Source organism: Plecotus auritus (genome assembly GCF_963455305.1).
Source record: "Plecotus auritus genome assembly, chromosome: 5".
NCBI classification, from domain to species: domain Eukaryota; kingdom Metazoa; phylum Chordata; class Mammalia; order Chiroptera; family Vespertilionidae; genus Plecotus; species Plecotus auritus.
Window position 1 is genome coordinate 168386147 of NC_137776.1, and position 27396 is coordinate 168413542.

At 39.9% G+C, this 27396-nt stretch overlaps 1 protein-coding gene across 3 annotated transcripts in view; it reads left to right on the top strand.

Annotated features, from left to right (window-relative positions):
- Nucleotides 1–4290: 4290 nt before the first annotated feature.
- KIAA1958 overlaps nt 4291–27396 on the top strand; it is a 101538-nt gene continuing 78432 nt past the window's right edge. For 2 of the 3 annotated variants that reach the window (XM_080667754.1, XM_080667753.1), the window contains exon 1: nt 4291–4539. The gene's annotated coding sequence lies outside the window, so the exon portion shown is untranslated. The remainder of the gene's footprint in view (nt 4540–27396) is intronic. The other variant, XM_080667755.1, reaches the window with a different exon arrangement.

Genomic DNA, 27396 nt, shown 5'->3' on the forward strand with positions numbered 1-27396 from the left:
CCCTCTCCCTCTCTAAAATCAATAAAAATATTTTAAAAATATATAATAATAATAAAGAATGGTATGGAAGGAAATCATAATTTCCCTCCATACCATTCTTTATTATTATTTAGACATTATTTTCAAGATAGTTTGTTGCTAGTAATCCTATATTTCAACAAATCCTCTTATATAATACCATGTAATCCCCTTAAGTAGAAGGGAAAAAAAGTTTTTCCCCTTTACCTATTTAAGTTCTTAGACTAACAAAAGATAAACAAGAGAAAAACAAATAGAATTTATTAACATGTGAATTGCATACACACACACACACTCTCACACACACACAGACACACACACACACACACACACAGGTGCATCCAGACATGAGTCAAAGGGATGATTAGAACTTGAGCTTACCATATCATCTTAACAAAATAAATTTTTGAAAATAAATAAATATTTAGAGAAATAACACAAAGAAAAAGGACTTTGAGTTTCTAATGTGGCAAATTGTGTGAAGGAAAATATATACACTGTATAGTAATAGCATGTTCAGTTTTGTAAGAAATTGCCAAACTGTCTTCCAAAGTGGCTGTACCATTTTGCATTCCCACCACCAATGAATGAGTGTTCCTGTTATTCCACATCCTTGTCAGCATTTGGCATTATCAGTGTTGTGGATTTTGGCCACCTTAACAGGTGTGTAGTGGTATCTCGTTTTAACTTGTAATTTCCTAATGACGTAAGATGTTGAACATCTTTTCATATGATTACTTGCCTTTCTATATTCTTTGGTGAAGTATCTGTTCAGGTATTTGGCCCATTTTAAAAAATCAGGTTGATTTTGTTGTGTTTTAAGAATTCTTTGTATATTTTGTAAAATAGTCGTTTGTCAGATATACATATATATCTTTTGCAAATATTTTTCTCCTAACCATGATTTGTTTTCTCATTCTTTTGACATTGTCTCTTGCAGAGCAGAAGTTTTTCACTGTAATTATGTTCAGCTTATCAATTATTTCTTTCATGAATCATGCCTTGTTTTGTATCTAAAAAGTCATTGCCATACCCAAGGTCATCTAGCTTTTATCTTATCTTATTTTGTAGGTGTTTTATAGTTTTTCATTTTACATTTAGATCTGTGACCCATTTTGAGTAAATTAATTCTTGTGAAAGGAGTAAAGTCTTTGCTTAGATTCTTTTTTTTGAAATGTAGTTACCTAGTTTTCCAGTATCATTTGTTGAAAAGACTCTATCTTTGTTCCTTTTTCAAAGATCAGTTGACTATATCAGTCTACTTCTGGGCTCTCTCTTCTGTCTCACTGATCTATTGTTTATTCGTTCACCAATATCACATTAATTGGTTAGTATAGCTTTATAATAAGTCTTGAAGTCAGGCAGTGTCAGTCCTCCAACTTTGTTCTTTTCCTTCAATATTGAGTTAGCTATTTTGGGTCTTTTGCCTCTTCATATAAACTTTAGAATCATTTTGTTGATTCGCACAAAATAACTTGCTTAGATTTTTATTGGCATTGTACTGAATCTGTATAACAGTTTGGGACAAATAGATGTCTTGACAATATTGAGTCTTCATATCCATTAACGTGAAATATCTCTTCATTTATTAAGTTGTTCTTTGATCTTTCATTTGAACTTTGTAGGTTTCTTTGTATAGAACATATACATATTTTGTTAGATTTGTATTTAAGTATTTCATTTTTTGGCTGATAATGTAAATGGTAATGTGTCCTAAATTTCAAATTTCACTTGTTCATTGCTGGTATATAGGAAAGTGGTTGACTTTTGTATATTAACCTTGTATCCTACCACTTTGCTATAATCACTTATTAGTTGCAGGAGGATTTTTTTTTTTTTTTGTCAATTGTTTCAGATTTTCTACAGAGACAATTATGTCATCTATAAACACATTTTTATTTTTTCCTTCCCAATCTTTTATAACTTTTATTTCCTTTTCTTGTCTTATTGCATTGGCTAGAACTTCCTGTATGATATTGAAAAGGAGTAATGTGAGGATACATCTTTGATCATGATCTTAGTGGAAAAGCTTCAAGATTCATTTATATTTTAACAGGTGACTTCATTTCTTTTCTTAAGGCTGAATCATTTTCTATTGTATGTACATACCACATTTTGTTTATCCATCCATCCATGGACATTTGCGCTGCTTCCACTTCTTGGCTATTGAGAATAATGCTGCAGTGAGCATGGGTGTGTAAATGTCTCTTCAAGTTCCTGCTTTAAATTCTTTTGGTTCTATTTCTCCACAGGATTACATATTTGAAGTATGTAATAATTAACTGGTGTGTTTTTTAAACAGACATCATTTTGTCAAAAATGTTTGCATAGATTTTTTTTTTAATTCAGCCTAGACCAGGAGGAATGCTGATAGAGTCAGGTGTTAAGAATTCTTTCTCCATTGTTCAGTAGTCTCTTTCTCTGCCTCAGTTCTATATATAGTTGGGATGAGGCCAAGATGTGAGCCCCACCTATGGCTAATCAGATAGGCTCATTTAGTTAACATTTTTATTATTTTTTATTTTTATTTTTATTTTTTTATTTTTAAAAAAAATATATTTTATTGATATTTTACAGAGAGGAAGGGAGAGGGATAGAGAGCTAGAAACATCGATGAGAGAGAAACATCGATCAGCTGCCTCCTACACACCTCCTACTGGGGATGTGCCCGCAACCAAGGTACATGCCCTTGACTGGAATCGAACCCGGGACCCCTCAGTCCGCAGGCCGACGCTCTATCCACTGAGCCAAACCAGTTTCGGCTTTTATTATTTTTTAGATGTTCAATTCTGTAAGTAGACAGAGTTAAGAACATGTACTCTGCAGTCAGACTGTCTGGTATGAATCTCAGTTCCTCTAGCTACTGAAGCATAGTAATGATCCCTCCTTTGGGAAAACTGCTGTTTGAAACTGCTGTTTTGAAGTTCTCTGCTATTTCTTGCTAGTCCTTCGTTCCATAAGTCAACTCTGTTATTTTTAGACGGTCTCTTATTTTGTAAAAATAACTTTATTTTTTAGCTTGAATAATAGAAAAGATAAACTTAACTGTCTGACCTTGCAAGGTAGCCATCTAAAGGGGCTCATATGCTAATACTGATAATAATTCCCATATTCTTATGCCAAGTGTTTGTTCATTATGTATCCAAGGTTACAGGTGTCTGTATAGATATGATATGTACTCAAGGTTACAAGTGGTCTGTATAGATATGACAGGTGTTTGTTAGATATGACATATACTCATTACAAGCTGTCTGCAAAAATAACTTACACAAAGACCTAGAAGGATATAAAAAAGGGAATACTCCTTCCTTTGTTCAGAATTTGACAGAGATATTCTGCTCTGAACCCGCGGGTAATAAAGATGACTCCTAACTAATTGGCTCATTAAGGCGTCTGGGATCTAGCTCGCTGATTTATGATACAACACTACCATGTGATCTTGGGCAGATTTCTTAATTTCTATGTGCCCCGCTTATATAATATGGCAATGCTAACACCTACTTCATAGAGTTCTTAGGATTAAATAAATTAATATTCGCTAAGCACTTAATGTAAACCCTGGGCATACGGTAAATGCTCTGAAAGTGCTGGGTAAACTAAGGGTGGAGGGTGCCTGGTAACACGTTAGCATGAGCGGAGCACTATCCCTGGGGTTATTGTACCCCACCCCACACCCCACCCCACCCCGTCTTAGTGCGTTTTAGGTGTTTTTAAGCGGCCCCACTCCTTCCACGGGAAGGATGCGAGTGTTGCAGTTGGATTAGGAAATTCCACGGAGCATAGGTGACTGTGCGTTGTACGTCTGTTGGTCAGAGGTGTTCTTACACATGTCTGGATGTAAAGATTACTATTTAGTGCATTAAAACAGGTGCCACACACCTGCCACACACGGAGTATAGTCTTGTAATGAGGTCTGCTCCTAGCGTTTAGGTGGAGTTGTAAGGAGAGGCATGGGGACCACGGTCGGTCCAGTGCGTGAAGCAAGAGGGGGTGCTGCCCACCTCAGAACATATCAGGAATTGTGGATTGCACACCAGTCGGGGTGCGGAGACCGAGACCGTGAGCGCGTGTGGAGTAAGAAGGTCAGGCCACAACCCCTGGGGCAGCGATAGCTGCGAGCTCAGTGCGCATCGTAGGAGGTGTCGTTACACACTTCCTGTGGGTCTCGCGGACCACGGCGCGTTTCCGGTGCCGGCTGGAGCCCGGGGTCCGAGCCCCCGCCCCGCTCGCCGGCCCCGCCCCGCCAGCGCCCCGCCCCCGCCCGCCCGCCCCGCTCCGAGCCTGGCGCGCGGAGCCCGGGGCGCACGGAGCGGCGCGTGCTGGTCGGTGGAGCCAGGCTGGCGCCCCCGCACCCCGCCCCGCGCTCGCCTGCCGCCCGCCCGGCGCCTTCCCCGCGCCACTTGCCTGCGCTCCCCGGCCCTCCGGCCGCTCTCCCTCCCTCTCCTCCGTCCCGTCCCGCCCGGCTCCCGCAGGCCCCCCTGCCGCCCGCGTTCCTATGGACAGACGCACAGACACCTGCAGGTGGGTGAGAGCCCGCGCGTGGGGCGGGGACGAGCGCGCCGACGCGGCGACCCGGGCCGGGAGTCCCTTTGTGTAGGGGGCGGCCGCCTGGGGTCTCCTCTGCCTCCACCCTCGGCGGCCGCGCAGTGACCCTGCTGAACCCTCCTTTTGTCTCCTCTGGGGGGTGGGGGGAGGTCGAGAGTCAGGGCCGGGAACCGGGCGGCTGGACGTCGCCCGCGACGGGTTGGGGGGCGTGAGGGGCGGAGACCCCCGGCGGCCGAGGACGCTCCGGGAGCGAGCGCGGCAGCTGCCGCTCGGGTCCGCCTCCCGGGCACCGGCCCGCCGCCCAGCATCTCCTGTCGCCGCGGCGGCAGCGGGCGCGCTGCGTGGGTCTAGCTCGCCTACCCCCGGTGTTGGGTCTGTTTGGGGGGGAAGGAGGGCGGGAAGGAAAGATAAGATCTGCCCTCGTAGTTTCCAAGTCTTGAGATGGTTGTGGACCGAGGAGAGAGGTGGTTCCGGGCTTTGCCCGACTTCTGTGTCTCCCGGGAGGCGCGCTGAGGTGCGTGTGTGAAGGAACGTGCGTCGCCTGCTCCCTTATTTATTGTTTCTAACGGAGGAGAGCTTTCTCCGAAAGGCTCCCCCCCCCCCCCCCATCTGAGGCTGCGCGCAGTGATTTGTGTTTGTTATCAAATACATCCAGAAATGTATTTCCCTGGATAGAAGGAGGCTGGGCTGACCAAAACCAAAATCAAAGAATGGTTGTAGTTTTCGGGTGGCTTGCTAGCTTTTCTTTTTCTTTCTTTCTTTCTTTCTTTCTTTCTTTCTTTCTTTCTTTCTTTCTTTCTTTCTTTCTTTCTTTCTTTCTTTCGTTAAGATAGGGACTTAAAGGCAATAAATAAGAGATGAACATGACTGTGGTTTTTACTTTTTTATATGTATATGGTAAAGTTTTGGGGTAAAGTTTTGTTGTTTCCCAGACTCCTTGGGATTAGCATGACAGAATCTTTGACCTATTATTAAATTAACAGTTAACAAGCGCGTCAGGTAGGGACAGCTTCCATGGTGGAAGTTAAATTAGAGTGCAGAAAATATCTGTCTTTCCATCCAAGCTAAAACCTTTATTTTTTCTCTCTCATTGGAGACAGGAGATCTTTTACAATATATGGGGAGAACGTGAATGTTACCACTGATTTCTTCCTCCTCCCCTGTGTGTATTCTTTGAATGTAACCCATCAGTTGGGTTATATACAGGGGCGGGCAAAAGTAGGTTTACATTTGTTGGTATGGAAAAATACATGCAAGTCATGATTATTACAATAGCTTTATTAACTGTGCTTCCTATATTCACAACTGTAAACCTACTTTTGCCTGTATTTAGTGGATACTGTTTTGACAATTACTGTGATATTTCTGATTTGTATTATTTTTCTGGCTATGTGTCTTATAAACAGTTGCTGTGTTTTCAAATACTCAAATAATAAGTGAAGTTGAATAAGCACCCAGAAAATTAATTTTTACAGGTTCAGATTTTTAATGCAGGTGATAGCTTTGTATTAACTGCAATCTGCTGCTCACTTCTGGAGACTTTTACTTATTTTTGCCTATTCTGTGAGAATCCGTATTGACAATCTTGAATCTTACACTTACCAAGCATATTATAAAAACTGTTTGAGGGCACTCAGACAGTTATATGGACAACTTTATGTAGAAAATGGAGGCTTTCTTAAAAAATAATTTAAAAATATATATATTTTACTGATTTTTTTACAGAGCGGAAGGGAGAGGGATAGAGAGTTAGAAACATCAGTGAGAGAGAAACATCGATGAGCTGCCTCCTGCACACCCCCTAATGGGGATGTGCCCACAACCAAGGTACATGCCCTTGATCAGAATCGAACCTGGGACCCTTCAGTCCGCAGGCGGACGCTCTATCCACTGAGCCAAACCGGTTAGGGCTAAAAAATAATTTTTAAAAAAAGCATTATCTAGACTTGAAGGAAAATCACGGTGGAAAAATATTAAAATTTTCATCAAGATGTAGAAATTCATCAGGAAACAATATACAATTTAATGCAGATTTAATTAGGCATGCTGATTTTTGTCATTATAAAGAAGAGACAGGTAGGTATACCTAAAATATTGTCTTTTTTCTAGAAGACAAATTTACCCTAGATTCTTGCCCTAGTTACATTAACAGATGAATATCATTGCATGCCTAATTTTGTAAATGCCTGGAGTGTATATTTTTGTACACTTAAAACCTAGAAGAGGCGACATCTAACAATAATCATGCCAGTGAGTTGATCAAATTTTATTAGTTCCTGCTCTGACTTCCGGTCTAGATTAGATAAAACGAATTTAAAGTCTGCACAAAGGCACAGAGCGCAGTGTTAAAGTTGTAGGTAAGCCCTTGAGCAAGGTTCTTCTTCCTTTTCCATTAAGGGTGGCCCAAAGAGGACAGGTATTAAAATTTGTTCAAGTGTGTCCTGAATGGTGGAATAGAGTTCTAAAACACTCCCAGAGCCCTAACTGGTTTGGCTCAGTGGAAAGAGCATCGGCCTGCATACTGAAGGGACCCAGGTTCGATTCCAGTCAAGGGCATGTACCTTGGTTGCAGGCACATCCCCAGTAAGGGGTGTGCAGGAGGCAGCTGATCTTTCTCATTGATGTTTCTAACTCTATATCCTCCCTTCTTCTCTGTAAAAAAATCAGTAAAATATATTTTATTAAAAAATAAAACACTCCCAGAGTTTTCAGCTCGTAGATATACACTCTTCATCAGCTCTTGGAAGTATTAAAAAGGATAAACTAACAAAATTGAATTGCTTGTTTATGCATGTATTTACAAGGCTGTCAGTCTTAGCAATAAGGTTTAACAAAGAGTCACTGTGTAAGCTAAACAGTAAGAGAGTGTGGCCTGTGTTGAGAATTGCTTGGCAAAGTTCTTGTGCTTAATAGTTTTCTGGGATTGGCAGTGTAGAATCTTTATGTGGCTGGCTATTTTTTGTTGTTTTGTTTTTAGACTGATTTGTAGATGTTAATGTTTTTATTTATGTATAATTTAACAATAATATTTTGCTGTAATCACACGCATTCCAGAGAATGTTACATGTTGTCAACTGATTTTCTTCTGGTGTGTTGTTGTTTAGGAAGGCATAAATTATTTTTCACTTTTCATGGTTGACTTTTCTTCCTACTGCTTTTGATATTGTGACAAATCAGTGCTGCTTCAATAAATTTTAAATCTGTGTAAAGTTGAATTTTAAATGTAACTGAGGAGTATAAACTGACATTTACCAGTTTTTCTTTTAAAACAACATTAAGCTGCCCATAGTTAAATTTGATAGGCTTAAAAATCCATAGGCTTCTCTAGTCTTTTCCTGTTGGTTAATTCTCATGTAGGACCTTTAAAAGAAACTCAAAATGGCCACTTTATGTTAACTGGAACCCTCAAATGACTAGTATTATTAGTAATAATCAAATGGAAAACTAAAAAGTAACAATTTTATTTTTTAAAATAGATTTATGACTTTCAAGTCATTTTTCATGCAGTTTTTTGTAGCCTGGTCAGGAAGCAGGTCTGACTGAGAGGTGTGGACAGTGACCTCTTATTCCAGCCTTTATGGTCCTGCATTGTTTAAGAATAGTGCAAACTCTTGCTGCTTGTAGAAAATGGAGAATTTATTCTTGGATTAATATTCTGCTACCAGATGTATGAGGCTGGCTCTAAAGAAGCTTTTGCTCTTAAATACTGTCAAAAATAGAGAAGCTGAAGATTGGAGAGAAGCCATTTATTTTGAACAGTTTATTTTCTGACAGTTTGTGTTTGTAAAGAAACCTGTTCATAAAATTTGCTTAAGAGATCTACAGAGTTGTGAGAAGAAACCCCATAGGTTTCTTTAAAAAAAACACACAAAAAAAAGTCTTTTAAAAAAAGTTCCATCAGGTTTAACTCTTACATATAATTTTTTACTTTGCTTTTGATTAGTTGATTTATGGACTTTATTTACTAGCATGATGGAAGAATTCTTTTTGCTATCCTGAAATTGCCCTCTGCCTGTGCTCTGGTCTGTTTCCTAGGTAACAAGTGCATTGCATAGATTCCATAATGAGGATTGTGGTTGGCTAGTTACAGTGTAAATTCTGTTGTTTGGTAACGCTTAGTCTCAAATTCAAATAAAGGTCAAGAATCCAGAAGTACTGAAAATACAAATTTTTGAATTTTATCTTATATTCAGTGTCAACAAAGTTTAAAATACTGGAGAAAGGCAAATTATGCAACAGTATTCAAGCTTGTTTTGCAAAGTTTTAAATAGTTGGAAAGCTTTTTGCCTTTTTCATATTGGTAATACTAGTGGCTCTAGTGACAAAGATGTATTTCGGGAACACTTTATCACACTTAAAATAATATAGGAAGCAAAGGGATGGTGTCTAGGACATCAGTATTGGTCTTTTTGTACTGAGAGAAAAACATCATCATATATGTCTCAAAAGATAAACTGTGCAACTTTGTGTGAAACGTATCTTTAAAAAACTTTAAGAAGACATTAAAACATTTAATAAACTTTTAAACACATTAAAAGTCTTACCATAAAATTACACATTTTACTCTAGCACTTTTCCTTCTGTTCAGGCAACTTTGTCTCAGCACCAAGGAGCAGGTCTTTCTTAGAGAGTAGCTTTCCCTGTCACTTTACTCTTCTCTTGAAATCTATGGTCTCTGTAACTCCATATGCAGGGCAACAAGTAATATGTGTACAGTTGCTAGTTATTATTACCTGTTTGTTTTAAAAAAACTTGCAAAGAATCAGAATTTCTTTTTTAAAAATGTTTTTATTGATTTTAGAGAAAGGAATGCAGAGAGAGGAGGGGAGGAAGGAGATAGAGACAGACAGACAGACAGACAGACAGACATCAGTATGAGAGAAACAGATTGACTGCCTCCTGTACCCACCCTGAACGGAGATCGAACCTACAACCAGGGTGAATCAGAATTTCATTAATACCCATTGCAAATATCTTTTCACTTGTTACCTGAAAATGTTTCTTGTTTATTAATCATCAACGACTCTGTTAGCTGAAGTATTTAAAAATGTTTTTTTCTCTTGAATTCTAGAGACATCCAAAGTTGTCTCGGTTACTTTTCTTTGCTTAAATGGATTGTTTTTTATTATTTACCCTTTTTTTAAAAAAATGTGTTTTTATTAATTTCAGAAAGAGGGAGGGAGAGAGAAATAGAAACATCAACGATAAGAGAGAATGGCTGCCTCCTGCATGCCCCCCACTGGGGAAATCGATCCCACAACCCTGGCTTGTGACCTGGTTCATGGGTCCACGCTCAACCATTGAGCTACACCAGACACAGTGATTATTTACCCTTTTTATAGTAATTTTAATTTCAGGAATAGAACATGTCTTATTTGGATCCTCTCTTGGTTTCCCGCAAAACTAGCTCTTGCTTAACCTTTTCTAATTGCAAATATTCTGTCCCTTCAGTTTTCCCTGGTAAATATTTACTACTTAACATTTTTTTTTTATCACTGCGTTATTCAAGGCTACTGTCCTGCTTGCTGAGAAGCCATTGTTTATTCTTAACGATGATTTTTTTTTGTTATCTTGGAAAACTATTTTTTCCTATTGATTAAAGGGGACAGATATCTGTATAGGTTAAATAAAGGTAAGAGATGCAGTAATGTGGTTATTAACAGCTTCTCTTGTTGATCCACTCCATAATATAGTGATAAGCCAACATTGAGGATGAGGCAAAAGTGGGTTCACAGTTGTGAGTACATGAAGCAGAGTTTATTCTTGTATTATTTATTAATGATTGTATTATTTTCCATAGGAACAACTGTAGACCTACTTTTTTAAAAATATATTTTTATTGATTTCAGAGAGGGAGAGAGTGTAGACCTACTTTTGCCACCCTGTATATTTGTTGCGGGGAGTTTACTTCTTTTCTAAATTACTCAGGTTGTGAATATTTCCATAGCAATTCTGGTTCAATAATACATTTCATTTATCTGTTATTTTTAGAAGACAAAGAGCTCTACATTAATGAATTTCTTTAAAGTTTATTTCCTGGGCAAAACTTAATATTTTAATCTTTGGGGAGAAAATGTTCCCCTCATGTAGTTTAATATCAAAGTAAAGGTGGCAATTCAGCTACTTTTGGAAATCTGCCAAAGGAAGCCTTTTCTTGTATCTGGATGAACCCAAGCAATTTGACAGAATTTATCAAGAGCCATAAATATAGTCAAACCCATTTATCCAGTAATTCTGCTAATTGAAAAGATAGAAAAAGGTACACAAAAATATTCAACAAAGCGGATAGCAGGGCCCACAGGCTAAATCTAGCTGGTTGGAACCCAAATCTAGGTACAGCCATTCTTTGTAGCTCTTTTGTGCTACAATGGCAGAGTTTGTTACAGAAACCTTGCAAAGCAGGAAGTATTTACTATCTGACCCTTATCAGAAAATGCTTGCTGACCCTGCATTAGAGCATTATATGGAATAGTGAAAGATTGGCAATAACCAATATACCCACAACAGGGAATTATTAGATAACCCTGATATAAGCACCTGATGGAATAGGAGATGCCATTTAAAATGATTATAGAGATTATTCATCCAGCCAATATTTATTGGGCATTTGCTATGCATTAAATACTTTTCTAGTTGCTGGGAAAACAATAGACAAAAAAATATACCCTCATAGAACTTTTATTTTAGTAGAAGAGATGGAGACTAAACAAGACAAATACATAAAATAACATGAAAGGGATAAGTGCTGAGATTTTAAAAAAAGAAAAAGCAGGCTTGACAATTTAGATATGCAAAGAGGCCTTACCAAGCAAATGAATTTTGGGTAAGGACTTAAAATACGTGGAAGTGCTTGATGTATAGGTAGCTGAATGAAGAGCATTTGAGACAGAGGGAACAGAAAGTAAAAGGATTTGAGCATCTGCAGATTTTGGTATCTGTGGTGCATCCTGGACCCAGTCTCCTGTGGATACCAGGGGACAACTGTATAAACTTCATAGGGTTGTGAAGATGAAATGCGTTCATGTGGGCAGAGTGGGGACATAAGAGAAATTATTGTTAAGGCTAACTATCTAGAAGGGAAAGTTATTTGAACGCTAGATAACAGAGAAAGTTGAGTTCAACAAATACATGTACTGTTGAAAGTCTGTATATGTCTGTCTACTTTGACTTGACAGGTAACATATAGTAATTTATTAAGAACATTTTAAAGCTAATCATCTTGCTCTAAGTCATGTGCTGTTGTAGCATGAATATTACACACCCTTTATAGAATCAGATCTTTATCAAATTTTGGAGAAAATAATGTTTATTTTTATTTCAATAGGAGAAGCACTATGACTTTGGTGAATGGCCTTGGTGGGTCATATGATGAACCATGGGGCGGATGAGTGGTGAAAGGCATTCAGCCAACTCTGGGAAGGATGGCTTGTTTATTAGAGCATGCAGGAACTTTGCTTTGTGAGTATATAGGTCAGGGCAGTAAAGAACTCTAAACAGATACACAGTGGTGAAAGGGGATCAACTAGAGAGTGATGAGTGAGAATGTAATCTGGTCCTCTGGAGTGTGCCACCAAAATTCTAGTATTTGAATGTCCCCTCTTCAGAGAGGCTGAAGATCACTGAACTCACATCTATAATAATAAAAGCATAATATGCTAATTAGACCAGACAGCCGAACAGCCTTCCAGACGTCATTCTGGACTAAGCCACGGAGGCAGAGGGGGTAAGGGGTGATCAGGCAGGCAAGGCAGGCAGGCAAGCGGTTAGGAGCCAGCGATCCGGATTACAAGAGGGATGTCCGACAGCCAGTTTAGTGGGATCGGTCCTAAACTGGCAGTCAGACATCCCCCGAGAGGTCCTGGATTGTGAGAGGGTGCAGGCTGGGCTGAGGGGGCACCCTTCCTCCCTCCTGTGCATGAATTTCTTGCACCAGGCCTCTAATAATGGATATGGTTAAGAATTAATTTAAAAAAAATTTTTTTTCTAGAAAGTGACTTAATTTTGGGGAAAGCTTTTGGTAAAAATTGAAGTATGGAAAAAATGAAATTTAACTTACAGAGTCCTATGACATTTTGTGAAAAAATATTAGATCCCTTTTTGTTTGTGGTATTTATTTTAGTTAAGGATAATTTTATATGCATAGTGTGTCCTGATGTGTTTTCTATTTGTGACTATTTGGGGATTGCATAAGATTCTGTTACTTTATACTGAGAGAAATTTGAAATCTTTTGCAATGATAATTTTGTTTTCTTCAGTACTAAATCTTCATAAGTTATATTTGCTCAAGCTGCTGCTTTTTGTTTTAAACATAGCTGGATAAATGAAGATATGGTCAGCCCTATCTCTGCCACACTAGCTTTGTAGGAAAGTTTCTGCCTTCCTTGCAGAATCGTGGGTTGAAACTTAGGGTGTCTGTGGGCACATTAATTCTGAATAGAACCTGGGGATTGTGCTTATTAGCTAGAAGTGTGGCAGTTTTGGTAATAAGTTCCTCACAGGACTCAGGCACTTACATGCTTAGTGGTATGTTGCTGTTGTAGCAGTTGTGGTATTTAATTGAACCTGAAGGTCCCTTGGACTTTCCCTAGTCCATTAGAGTAAAGTGACTAGAAAGACCTCTGAGAACATTTTTAAAAATGCAGTTTAGTATTTCTGATTTAGTTAATAGTTAAGCTAAGGATGTTTAGGAGCATTTGAGGGTGGAAGGGAAGGAGAAACTGTGTTTATAGAAATCTTCATGAAACATGAAATTGTGACACTGAATTAGCCTGTTTTTCCCAGCTCTGTGCTGATACACCAGGCTCTGGTCCAAGGAGTAGCATGACTCGATTCCCCCTTAACACCTTTGACAGTTATTCTTTTTAGGACTTAGGTTGATATATCGGATGCACATAATCTGGAATGCTCAGAAGGATATGCAGAATTTCTCTTAGATTTTAAGAAATGACTATGATTGAATGTTTTAGTTTGATTTTTTTGAGTAGGAATTTTTGTTCTGTGAGATAAATGTTCAGTATTAGCACCAAGAGAACTAAATTTATATTGACTGGGACATCAATCAAATTTTCTGTACCTGTAAGATGAAAGTATGACTGAGATATTTTATCTTTTGTCTTTATTTGGTAATTCTTAATCTTTTTTTGTGGATTTCTGGCCCCTGAGAGAATCAGATAAAAAATTTGGATTCTCATAAAATGCACATTTGCACATACAACATACAGTTTTATATACATTTTAGGAAATATGTGGATCCCCAGTGCATTGTGCTAACAATCTCTATTTTGTGTATTTACATTTTAGCATGTGATATTCTTCTAAGACTAGAAACCTTAAAAGTTTGAGGTAAGGATTTAGGTGAGTGAGCTTATGGACCTCCAGGGAAAATTTACTTTTTTGATGAGGAGAGGATAACATGGTATTTTCCAACAGAAATTCATATAAACTGTTGTATTAGTAGTGTGCATCTGGTTAAATCCTTCTCTGCACTATAGGTTATGAAGACATAGTGTCTCATTACTGGTACATTTACAAAGTCAGTCTAGCAAGGAAAAATTAAAAAGTTTAAATTTTCATTCTCATTTCTACAGGAATAAAGAGAGAGAATTTATTATGTCAGGCATTACAAATAAGCATGTATTAAAGCAGCTACATATGATGAAGCACATTGTTGGAACACCCCATGAAAGATAATTTGCATAGAAGATGATTATTTAATACGACTTTAATTTACAAGAAACATTTCGCCATTTAATTGAACCCTTTTACACACACTGCTTCACTCCAGTAGATTGCATTTGCTCCCTGCATATGTACAATGCCATAAGGGTGGTTAAAATCTGATTCAGTCTAGCTGGAAGGTGAAACAGCAGCTGAAAGTCATGTCATAAAAACATACATTATTAAACATTTGAGAATTGTTTTTGAAATCATTTTTCTGTTGGCTGGTTTGTACCATAAAGCTGATTGTCTAATTTTTTTTTCTAGTAAGATTTGTATAAAATTATTTGGCCCTGCTGGCCACGAATTAAACCATATTGTTCAGTTTAAAAATCTTTCACCTTCATAGGCCATTCACCTATATTGTACTTTTACAAAATGAGCAATAGCCTGCATTTATAGTCATTATAGAAGGGAAATTATTTGGTGATAAAGAAGACACTAAAATAAGCATTTTAACAAAAGCTGACTTGTGATTAAAATGCCTAGAAAGATAATATATGGTTTAAAAAGTAGTGCAGGTATGTCTAAGGTCTTCTCTGTCTGTATTAGCAGAATAGTGTAGTATAGTGTATGGATAAACTTTTTCACAGGGAGGGAATTTGGGATGAGCTTGGGACTGACTCCTTGTGGATGTTCCATCGCTGAGACATTTAAAATAAGCAATGTGAGAAGCCAGACCCATTCTTAATGGGGAACACTGAAAGTACGTCAAATGAGGAAAACACTGAAGGCCTACAGGTTAAGGATGTCTGTTATCACCATTATTTTGGAGGTCCCAGTCACTGTAGTAAGATAAGGCAAGAAAAGGGGATACAGTGTTATAAAGGAAGCCCTACAATTATTACCATTTGCAGAAATAGTGATGGGATAGAGCAGTGGTTCTCAACCTTTTTAATGCCGCGACCCTTTAATACAGTTCCTCATGTTGTGGTGACCCTCAACCATAAAATTATTTTCGTTGTTACTTCATAACTGTAATTTTGCTACTGTTAATGAATCGTAATGTAAATATCTGTGTTTCCGATGGTCTTAGGCTCTACGGCAGCGGTTCTCGACCCACAGGTTGAGAACCACTAGCAGGGTCGCCTGTGTTTTCCGATGGTCTTAGGCTCTACAAGAAAGCTACTAGAGCTAATAAACTAATTCAGTAAACTTGCAAGGTACAAAAGTCAGTTGTATTTCTACACACAAGCAATGATCAATTTGCAAATGAAATTGAGAAAGCAGTTCCATTTACAATAGCATCTAAAAGAATAAAATAACTAGAAATAAATTCAACCAAGGAGGCAAAAGCCTGGTACACTGAAAATTATACAACCATGCTGAAAGAAATTCAAGACAACCTAAATAAATATATTCCGGGTTCATGGGTAGGGAGACTTAATATTATATGTCAGTATCATCCAGAGCTATTCCATCAAAATTCCAACAGACTATGTTTTACAAAAATGAAGAAGCTGATCCTTAAATTCATTTGAAATTGCCAGAGGTGCCGAGAAGCCAAAACAACTTTGAAAAACAACAAAGTTGGAGAACTCACACTCCTGATTTCAGAAATTATTACAAAGCTGTGGTAATCAGAACAGTGTGATATTGTAATAAGGATAGAAATATAGACCAATAGTCCAGAAATATATCCATATACTTATGGCTAATTGATTTTTGGCAAGGGTCCCCAGTTCATTCAATGGGAAAAGAATAGTCTCTTCAAAAGATGGGATAACTGGATTTCTATACACAGAGGAATGAAGCTGGACTCTTGCCTCATACCATATACAGGAAAATTAATACCATATACAGGAAAATTAATTCAAAATGGGTCAACAACAACAACATATAAGAAGATTTAAAACCGTAAGACTCTGCCAAAACCGGTTTGGCTCAGTGGATAGAGCGTCGGCCTGCAGACTCCAGGGTCCCAGGTTCGATTCCGGTCAAGGGCATGTACCTTGGTTACGGGCACATCCCCAGTAGGGGGCGTGCAAGAGGCAGCTGATCGATGTTTCTCTCTCATCGATGTTTCTAACTCTTTATCCCTCTCCCTTCCTCTCTTCCTCTCTGTAAAAAATCAGTAAAATATATTTTAAAAAAAACACAAAAAAAAAACCGTAAGACTCTGAGAATAAAATACAGACAGCCAAAGAAAGCAGAAGATATATCTATCATTCTTTGCTGATCTTAGTTTGTGGTTTCTCTGTTGATTGCTCTATAAAACATGTGCCTTTTACCAATCTATGCTATTATCTTTACTAACTTGAGATTTAACACAAATTAGATGTTTCTTTATGATGTCTGAATTTGTGCTCATAGCATCTCAAACTGTTCAGGACCCATTTGTAAGTTTCATGATTTAGTTTTCAAGTGTTGATTATCACGAGGATATCATATTCTGGTATTTAAATGTAATTTCACAATAGCAAAAACCTTACCAAAGACAAATATTGGTGACATTTAGGCTTTTAGGGATTCTTTTTTAATCCTCACCGAGAGTATGTTTAGAGAGAAGAAGAAAGGGGAGAAGAAGGGAGGGAAACATCGGTGTGAGAGAGAAACATCCATCGGTTGCCTCCTGCATGGACCCAGACCAGGCATCAAACCCACAACCTACGTATGTGCCCTGACCAGGAATTGAACCTGCAGCATTTTTGGTATATGGGATGACATTCCAACCAACCGAGCCACTTGTCCGGGGCCTGGGCAGCAATTTTTTGTTTTGAATTATCCTTGTGACTCTTCTGAACATTTCCATAGCTGCTCAGAGATTATTTGTTGAATGAGTAAATATTGTGTAAGGTGTAGTGATCATGAAAATAAATTCCAAATCCTTCTGTTCTTTGAGGCATTTCCAACAGATACATATTATTGCTACAAGTAATAACAGTGAGAAATGCTTGTGTACCTTTTGGAGTTCAAAGACATTTTTGCACTAACTTGTTTCTGATAAACAATAATTATATGGGAATAATATGATTCCCTTGGATTATGTTCACGTAGTTGTTGGATTATTAAAGCATTTAATTAGTATTTCAGTAAGTGCTGATATAAATACATCACCTTGTCTCTTGTTCCTAATCATACAATATTGCAGGAAGTGGACCAGTATAATAGAAGAAAGGTGGTTCAGTTTCCTCAGTGCTATGTCATCTTAAGATCAAGGAGTTCTTGCCGAAACCGGTTTGGCTCAGTGGATAGAGCGTCGGCCTGCGGACTCAAGGGTCCCGTGTTCGGTTCCGGTCAAGGGCACGTACCTTGGTTGCGGGCACATCCCCAGTGGGAGGTGTGCAGGAGGCAGCTCATCGATGTTTCTCTCTCATCGATGTTTCTAGCTCTCTATCCCTCTCCCTTCCTCTGTGTAAGATATCAATAAAATATATTTAAAAAAAAAAAAAGATCAAGGAGTTCTTAAGTTTTGTGTGTTTGGGCAAATGGCAAGTGCAAACAATTTTTGCCATTTTAAACTTGGCTTGATTGATTAGATTGATAAGTAGAAAGGAAGCAGCAAATTAAATTGGTTTTATATTTTAAAAGTACTTACGATGGCAAACAGAAAAGACAGAGGTAGATAAACATACTACATGTGTATTACTTCCAAGGAAATTTAATTCAGTCTTTAGTAATGGCTTTGAGTAAAAGTACTACCTTCATTTGCAGATAAGATAATGCATGTGGTATAGTCTCAAGTAACTAGAGACAGAATGAAATTGATATTTTGCATTAGTTGTGCATTATTTATCATGTTTGATAAAGCAACAGCATATGCCTGATGTTTTTACCTTACATGCGCTTAAATGAAGTTGGGTTTTTGTTTTATTTTGTTTTGTTTTGTCTGCACACTTGAATGATCACTGCTGGGCATAGAATTTTGGTTTTAAAGAGTTTTTTCCTAAGAAACTATAGACCATCTTTGTTGTCTTCTAGTATTTCGTGTTGCATATAAGCTATCTCATTCTCTTTTAGTGCTGTATCCCTAATTTTGCTCCCCAGATACAACCACCCAAGTCTTAACTTTATCCTGTTTCTTTAGTATCTCTACTGCCTCTAAGTAGCTCTAAGTCTACTTTCCTTTCACTTGAATCACATTTGAGATCTATCTACTCTATGTTCTTCATACACCCATTTTAGCTCCTGGTACCTTTGAAAGAGCCAGGATTTCCTTCTCCTTGGTTCCACACCATGAATATGATTGGCTTGACCCGTGCAGTCATTCACATTGCTGGTTTTAATCTTGGACCCTGACCCTGACCCTGCTTGACCAGGTTGGGGCCAGTTTCCTAAATTTCCACTTGTCAGATCTTTTTATGTGGCTTGATCCTTGGTTATGGCAGGAACAAATATCCCCCTTACCCAACCGTGTGAGTCTAAAGCTGGGCAAGATGCATATACTAATTCCGAAGAACTTGGCTCTGCCTAGAGTGGAACAGCTGCCAAAGGCACCAGCACAGGAGTTTATTCTCATTGTACAGATCTAACATCCTACATCTGCCTCTTGGTCACAATAGGTAGAATGGAAATTTGAAACCATGTGCTACAAATTGCTTGTAGAGTCAGGTGGATGGTAGGACGACCTCCAACGTAACAGGTGTGGGTGGCCTGAACTAGCAAGGTACAGGGTTATGTGATAACAATTGGGTAATATCTTTTCTATCCACAACACAGCCACCTAGCATTGTAGCTACCTTCATCACAGCTGCCCATTAGAAATTGATTTTTTTTTTTTCCTCATGAATTCTAATTTGAGAAGTAACACGAGAATCAGATGCTAAGGATGGAGAGTGGGCCTGGCAGGATGCTGAGACTTTTCAGATACCTGCATAGTTGTATATGTTAATTTTAAAGGAGCAGTAGATATGTAGTTTTAAAAGCTTTGCCCTGGATGACATGAAATTTAGGCTATTTTTCAGATCTGCTCTCTGGCCTGGAATTTCTTCACCTTGTTGTATAGGCTTTTTGAAAGTCCTGGGGAAGATAGTTTAGAATTTCGTAGTGAAATATTTTTCTGAAAATGATTAGAAGTGAACAAAAGTAAACCTTTGTACAAATCTTTCTGGAAGGCATGAGTATGAGCATGTACTCCAGTGTCATTTTAGCTTAGGTAGTTCTATAACTTCTCATCTTGACTTGTATGGAACTGGTCTCGGTATTACCAGGCATCGATATATCAGCTATAGGGGGGCCCAGCTACCAACCAACTGGAGAGGGATGGGGACATCAGCTGGCTGTAGAGTATGCTCTGAGATGTCATAATTAGTGAGTAAATGGGGTTAGTGAATCTGCAAATTACAGGTGAGGCCAGGTGATAGAGCTGGTGTGGATGAGGAGTGTACCATTTCTAATAAATAATAGCTACCATTTATGGAGAACAGACTGTGAGCTGAGTTGAGAGCTGAATATACAGCAAAACCAGGGAGGCAGTTAACTGAACTGGGCAGCGGCAACTCTGCAGAGAGGAGTTTCTTTATTTTTTAAATTTATTTAACATATTTGTATTGATTTCAGAGAGGAAGGGAGAGGGAGAGAGAGAAACATCAATGATGAGAGAGAATTATTGATTGGCTGCCTTCTGCACTCCCCCTACTGGGGATCGAGCCCACAACCCGGGCATGTGCCCTGACTGGAATTGAACCACAACCTCGTGGTTCATAGGTCAACACTCAACCACTAAGCCTCGCTGGCCAGGCGATTATATTTAATTTTAATTATTTTAAGTTTAAATAGCCACAGTAGAAAAGGATTAGTAAGCCTTTAATGACCCTGATGCTACTCTGGCACCTTAGGGTTGTTGCAGGGTAGAGCTTTGATGCCTTGAAAGGAAACAGGGCTTGCTTCTGGGTAATTAGGATTGCCTTTTCTTATAGAAACTAGAGGCCTGGTGCACGAAATTCATGCACGGGGCGGGGGGGGGGGTGTCCCTCAGCCCAGCCTGCACCCTCTCCAATCTGAGACCCCTAGAGGGATGTCCGACTGCCCGTTTAGGCCCTATCCCTAGGGCTCCCAACTTCTCGCCTGTCTGCCTTCCTGATTGCCCCTAACCACCCCTAACCGCTTCTGCTTGCCAGCCTGATCACCCCCTAACCACTCCCCTGCCAGCCTGATTGATGCCTAACTGCTCCCCTGCCAGCCTGTTTGCCCCTAACTGCCCTCCCCTGCAGGCCTGGTCCCTCCCAACTGCCCTCCCCTGCTGGCCTGATTGCCCACAACTGCCCTCCCTTGCAGGCGTGGTCACCCCCAACTGCCCTCCCCTGCCGGCCATCTTGTGGCGGCCATGTTGTGTCCACATGGGGGCAGCCATCTTGTGTGTTGGAGTGATGGTCAATCTGCATATTACTCTTTTATTAGATAGGATAGAGGTCTGGTGCATGGGTGGGGGCCGGCTGGTTTGCTCTGAAGGGTGTCCCGGATCAGGGTGGGGGTTCCCTTGGGGTGTGGGGCAGCCTGGGCGAGGGGCCTGTGGTGGTTTGCAGGCCGGCCGCGCCCCCTGGCGACCCAAGTGGAGGCCCTGGTATCTGGGATTTATTTATCTTCTATAACTGAAACTTTGTAGCCTTGAGCGGAGGCCTAGGCTGGCCAGGGTGTGCGGAAAGCTTGGCTTCCTCCATCGCCGGGGGGCAACTCAAGCCTCCTGCTCTCTCCAGCTCCATGGCTGCTGCCATTTTTGTTGGGATTTATTTATCTTTTATAATTGAAACTTTGAAGCCTTGAGTGGAGGCCTAGGCCGGCCAGGGTTTGGGGAAAGCTTGGCATTCTCCATTACCGGGGAAACCCATGCCTCCTGCTCTCTCTGTGGCCACAGCCATCTTGGTTAGGTTAATTTGCATACTTGCTCCTTATTGGCTGGTGGGTGTGGCTTGTGGGTGTAGCAGAGCGATGGTTAATTTGCATACTATTTTATTAGATAGGATAATAATAATAATTCTATTGTCTGTGTCATGTAGTAGTATTAATTCTTTACTTCTGGTTAGCAGAATGGGCTAAATGAGATTTTTGTGTGTGGCCTGAGAGCCTAATTACTTCATGTATAGAATTGTTTTTATAACACCCGAATTTGTATTCTAAACCAATTTATTTACCATCTTTGGACCTCATTTTTTTTTTTTATGTAAAGAGACTTGCTTGTGTTTTACATTTTATTTCCCCATAATCCTCTCCACAGAGGATTACAGCACATTGTATAGAAGGCTCAATACATGTTGACTCTTTAACTGGTGTGTCAAGAGTTGGTTTCATCAATGAAGGCATTTGGGTAGGTGTTTTATATACTGAATAATTAGAGGACATTTTGCTGTGCTGGCTGTGAGTTGACATTTGACACATTTCCTTTTCTCCTTTGCTCAGTTCCAATCAGTTACTCATTGCCCATCCTCTCAGGACCATAGACACTAGAAATACATTCTCTCCTGGAATCCACAGCAGTTGACCTCCTTATAAGCATACAAATCTTGAGAAAATGAGCATTTCCTGTGGTTTTCATTTATTCATAATGGTATGTTCCCAGTAATGTTGAAGTAGACCTATTCTGGGCACCATCAGTGGTCTGTTCATTGCCTGAATTATTTGGCTGTTGTTAATGATGCCATTACTCCTGGTTTATTTGTGTTTATTGCTGCAATTATTCATATGTAAAAGTAATTTTGCCGAGTACCTATTATATGAAGGGGAATTTATTACATACTTCTTTTTTATGTAATTTTCGAGTCCTCATAAGATTCCACGGTTTTACCTCCTCTTCTGAGAGAAGCCACATTGTGTCCTTTATTATTATTGCTGTTTTGCAATCTTATTACACTTGCATAACTAAAATACAAACAAATAGACCCTCAACTTACTGAATCTGGGTGAGCACAGAAGAGAAGGAATAGGACAAAGGGATTCATGGGCTGTTATTAGGAACCTTGGGAGTGGGAAAAGTTGGAAAGCTCCTTTTAAGTTTTTTGTTCCGATGTGTCCCCATCTATGAGTTCTTCCAGTGCCATCCTAATCGTTGGTTATCAGGGGTCTTGGAGTCCATGTATGTCTTCGTTGTTCTACAAAGTTTAAAGAATGGCATCCCCTTGGTATATCTCTGGGAGGTGCTAAACAGGTTGAGGTCAGTGCTTCTGTAAGCCTGGGAGGTGTTTGCGATCATCAAAATGTTTACCTACCAACCTTTTCATCTCAACTTCTGTATAAATGGTATTGTCGAGGCATTAAGACACTTTCCTACTTCATCATCTTTACACTTAGTGTTCTCTTTGCCTGCAATTCCCCCCCCCTCCCCACACACACACATACACACACTCCTTCACATAACTTGCTCCTTCGGATCTCTCAGTTCTCAGCTTGAGAATCACCTTTTCAGAAAGGCCTTCCCTGACCACCTTCATTAGGTCTCCCCTATAATTCTCTGTCATAGCAAATTATTAGAATTATTTTCCAGCATTTGCCACATCTCTGGTTATTTAGCATATCTTTTTTATCTAAAGCTTCTCTGATTGACCTTCAGGTTTATGTATCTACCTCCCGGTTGGACATTTATACTTTTATTTAGTCAATTGTTTATTTATATCAATATGGATTCATGAATATTATGTTTATTTTTTTAAATATGTTTTTGTTGATTTCAGAGAGAGGACGGGAGAGGGAGAGCTAGAAACATCAATTATGAGAGAGAATCATTGATCAGCTGCCGCCTGCACACCCCACTGGGTATGTGCCCTGACCAGGAATCCAACCGTGACCTCCTGCTCAACCAGTGAGCCATACCAGCTGGACTGGATATTTATTTCATACTTTGGTTTAAAGTCCAGTACTATTTTATTTTGTTGCTCATATTGTTCTAGCCTTGGCCATTGGGAGCTCTATGAGTTGGCTCCTTGGTTCCTTTGGCATACTCCATCAGTTTGCTTTTGAGCATTTCCTTAATTCCTGGTTCTGTAGGAGTACTCGAATATCTTTTTTTGAAAATTTAAGAATTTCCCGTCAGTGATTTTGTATAGAATTTGAAAATAATTTGATGTGTGTTTATATGAACTCAGGCTATTAAGTAGATTAAAATATTTTTAGTATTGATTGGTTTTATTTCTGTGATGATTTATAATGCTACTTCTCATAGGAAAAATATATATGAGTATGACTTTTCTCAGGATAAATATTGTGTTTATGGCCAGTTTTTATACTTCAATTTGTTCAGATGTAGATTTCACTTTGCAATTCATATTAGAGAAGTTTTACATTTCTCTGGCTTTCAGGGACATTTATGGTTGCCAGTAGCTGAACAGATACCATTATGCTGCAAGTATTTCAGTGATTATATATGCTGAGTGGTAAGATTGCTTATTCTAAAAAAAGGACTTCATAATATTTGGTTTTGGTTATAATTAGCAGTATGTTTGCCAGAAATTAAGTTTAGCTTTTAGAAGCCTGGAATTCTTCATATGTTTATCTTTAAATATTTCAGAGACTGTTATGAAACTGTCAGTAATTCCAATATATATTATATGTTTAGCTTATTCTTTTAGAGCTGATGGAATAACATCTAGCAAGTAATTGTACAACATGGGGAATGTTCAAGATAACAGGATGTAAATAGTAATACTTTAATTACAACTTTGTTTAAAAGCAAACTAACTGGCCCTGGCTGGTGTTTCCCAGTGGTTAGAGCAGCCTTGGGCAAACTACGGCCCGCGGGCCGGATCCGGCTGTTCTATCCGGTTCTCTTGCTCTCCCCTCCGCTCCTTTACTTTGAATTTATATTAGTTCACACAAACACTCCATCCATGCTTTTGTTCCGGCCCTCTGCTCCAATTTAAGAACCCATTGTGGCCCTCGAGTCAAAAAGTTTGCCCACCCCTGGGTTAGAGGGTCAGCCTGTGCACTGAAGGGTCTCCGGTTCGATTCCCAGTCAAGTGCAAGTACCTGGGTTGCAGGTTCATCCCTGGCCCTGGTCAGGGCATTTGCAGGAGGCAACTAATCAATGGAAAAAATATCCTCTGGTGAGGATTAACAAAAAAAAAAAAAAGAAAGAAAGAAAAAGAAAAAGGGGACTAACTGATTCCAAGTACAAATAAAAGACCAGAAGGGAAAGACCAAAATGTTAACAGTGAATATCTGTTACGTAGTGTGACATAGCTTTTCTGTAATTTTCCAATTAAAAAAAAAAATAGGCATGCATTACTTGTTTAATGAGGAAATGAGGGATTTTTTTTAAATTTAGTAAAAAATATATTCTGCAAGGATTTCTATTGAGTGCTTATTTGTTCCATTCTAGATACTGAGAGTTTAAAAGCTTTTAAAAAACTATTTCATAACTCAGATTGTTTTTCTCTACCGATGATTTGGTGAGATGTTATAATGTTTTTATTTTTTATTTATTTATTTATTTTTTAAAATATATTTTATTGGTATTTCACAGAGAGGAAGGGAGAGGGATAGAGAGCTAGAAACATCAATGAGAGAGAAACATCGATCAGCTGCCTCCTGCACGACTCCTACTGGAGATGTGCCCGCAACCAAGATACATGCCCTTGACCGGAATCGAACCCGGGACCTTTCAGTCCGCAGGCCGACGCTCTATCCACTGAGCCAAACCGGTTTTGGCTGTTATAATGTTTTTATAACATTAACACTTTACAGTTTATAAAAATCTACACTAATGAAGGAGAAACATGCAAATTGACCGTACCTCCGCTATGTCCACAAGCCACGCCCACCAGCCAATCAGGAGCGAGTATGCAAATTAACCTAACCAAGATGGCTGTGGCCACGGAGCAAGCAGGAGGCTTGGGTTTCCCTGGCAATGGAGGAAGCCAAGCTTCCCACAGCCCTGGCCTGCCCTGGCCTCCGCTCAAAGCTACAAAGTTTCAATTATAGAAGATAAATAAATCCCAACAAAAATGGCGGCAGCCATGGAGCTGGAGAGAGCAGGAGGCTTGAGTTGCCCCCGGCGATGGAGGAAGCCAAGCTTTCCGCATACCCTGGCCTGCCCTGGCCTCCGCTCAAGGCTACAAAGTTTCAGTTATAGAAGATAAATAAATCCCAGATACCAGGGCCTCCGCTTGAGTTGCCAGGTGGGCATGGCCGGCCTGCAAAACGCCACAGGCCCCTCGCCCAGGCTGCCCCATGTCCCCAGGGAACCCCCACCCTGATCCGGGACACCCTTCAGGGCAAACCAGCCGGCCCCCACTCATGTACCAGGCCTCTATCCTATCTAATAAAAGAGTAATATGCCAATTGACTGTCACTCTAACACACAAGATGACTGCCCCCATGTGGACACAAGATGACCGCCACAAGATAGCCAGCAGGGGAGAGCAGTTGGAGGGACCAGGCCTGCAAGGGAGGGCAGTTAGGGGTGACCAGGCCGGCAGAGGAGGGAAGTTGGGGGTGACCAGGCCTGCAGGGAAGGGCAGTCGGGGAGGACCCAGGCCTGCAGGGGAGGGCAGTTAGGGGTGACCAGGCCTGCAGGGGAAGGCAGTTAGGGGCAAACAGGCTGGCAGGGGAGCAGTTAGGCATCAATCAGGCTGGCAGGGGAGTGGTTAGGGGGTGATCAGACAGGCAGGCAGAAGCAGTTAGGGGCAATCAGGAAGGCAGGCAGGCAGGCAAGCAGTTGGGAGCCAGCAGTACTGGATTTGTGAGAGGGATGTCCAACTGCCCGTTTAGGCCCGGTCCCAGTAGGATCGGGCCTAAACGGGCAGTTGGACATCCCTTGAGGAGGTCCCATATTGGAGAGGGTGCAGGCTGGGCTGAGGGACACCCACCCACCCCCTATGCGTGAATTTTGTGTACCGGGCCTCTAGTTTTTAATATATTCTCTCATTCTAAAAAATCTGCATCAGATGGATTTTTACTTCATTTATATGCACAAATGGATGGAAGTGCAAAGGTTAACACTCAGTGTTATGTGTTGAAACCATAACTTCATTAATGTCTGCTCTGTGGAGTGGAGGTGGAGACCAAGGGCTCTGGAGGGTGCAGAGCAAAGCCTGGCCTTTGCCAGGGCTACTAACAGACCACATTTTGTGGGACAGCCTCAATTCCTCTCATAGGAGACTGATGGCCTAAATAGATACCTTGGGGAGCCTCCTAGCATTATCTGGCTGATTTGAATATTTTTTTAGCGATGAGGTGTAGGTGTGATTTGAGGCTTGGAAGTGGCAGAGTAGCTTTAGCTACTGTCTCTGGATATCCTCAGGATGGGGTTTAGACGGAAGATTATAGTTTATAGATTTTATAGTTTATAGATGATAGTTTATAGATTTTATAGATTATATGTTCCAGTCTTCACAAAATTTGCAAAGGTACCACAATTAAAGGCAGGTGCATTTAAATTGATTTTCTTTTTGTAAAGCCCTTTTTTAAAAAAGTAAAAACTATACTTTTCTTTCTAACTTAACATTTAGAAATACATTCATAGGGGCTTTTTGTTGTTGTTCTTAAGCCAGAGGAAAATTACTTTGTTTGTAATATGACCCTGTCCCTAACGGCCCGTGCCCAACCTCCTGTTCTTTCTATCATTGGGAAATATATGCAAAGGAATAGGGATGGGAGTGGTCATTTCCCTGGTTTGATAGAAGGTTTGTCTGTTTTAATAGAAGGTTCTGATGTGTGTATAAAACAGTGGCGGGATTACCACAGCATTTGGTAGCCCAGCTCTGGAATCAGGAAAGCAACATAAAAAATTAGGGCTCCAAGTATTATGCTAAGTGAAGTCAGAGATAGACAAGTATCACACGATCTCATTCATATGTGGAATCTAATGAACAAAATAAACTGATGAACAAAATAGATCCAGAGACATAGAAGCATAGGTGTGGGGTGAGAAGTGATCAACCAAAGAACTTGTATGCATATATGAATAACCCATGGACACATACAATAGGGTGGTGAAGGCCTGGGGTGGGAGGTGGGATAGGGCTAGAAGGGGTCAATGGCGAGGAAAGGGGGACATATGTAATATTTTCAACAATAAAGATTAAACACACACACACACACACACACAACTGGGGCTCCATTCTAGTAGTCTCATTTCATGGTGTTAATGGGATCAGTTCTTCCAGTCTGCTGTGTGCCACTGTGCACGGAATAAGCTTGCCCTGTGCCTTGATAAGTAAGCTAGTGTATCTTTCAGTAGAATGCCCA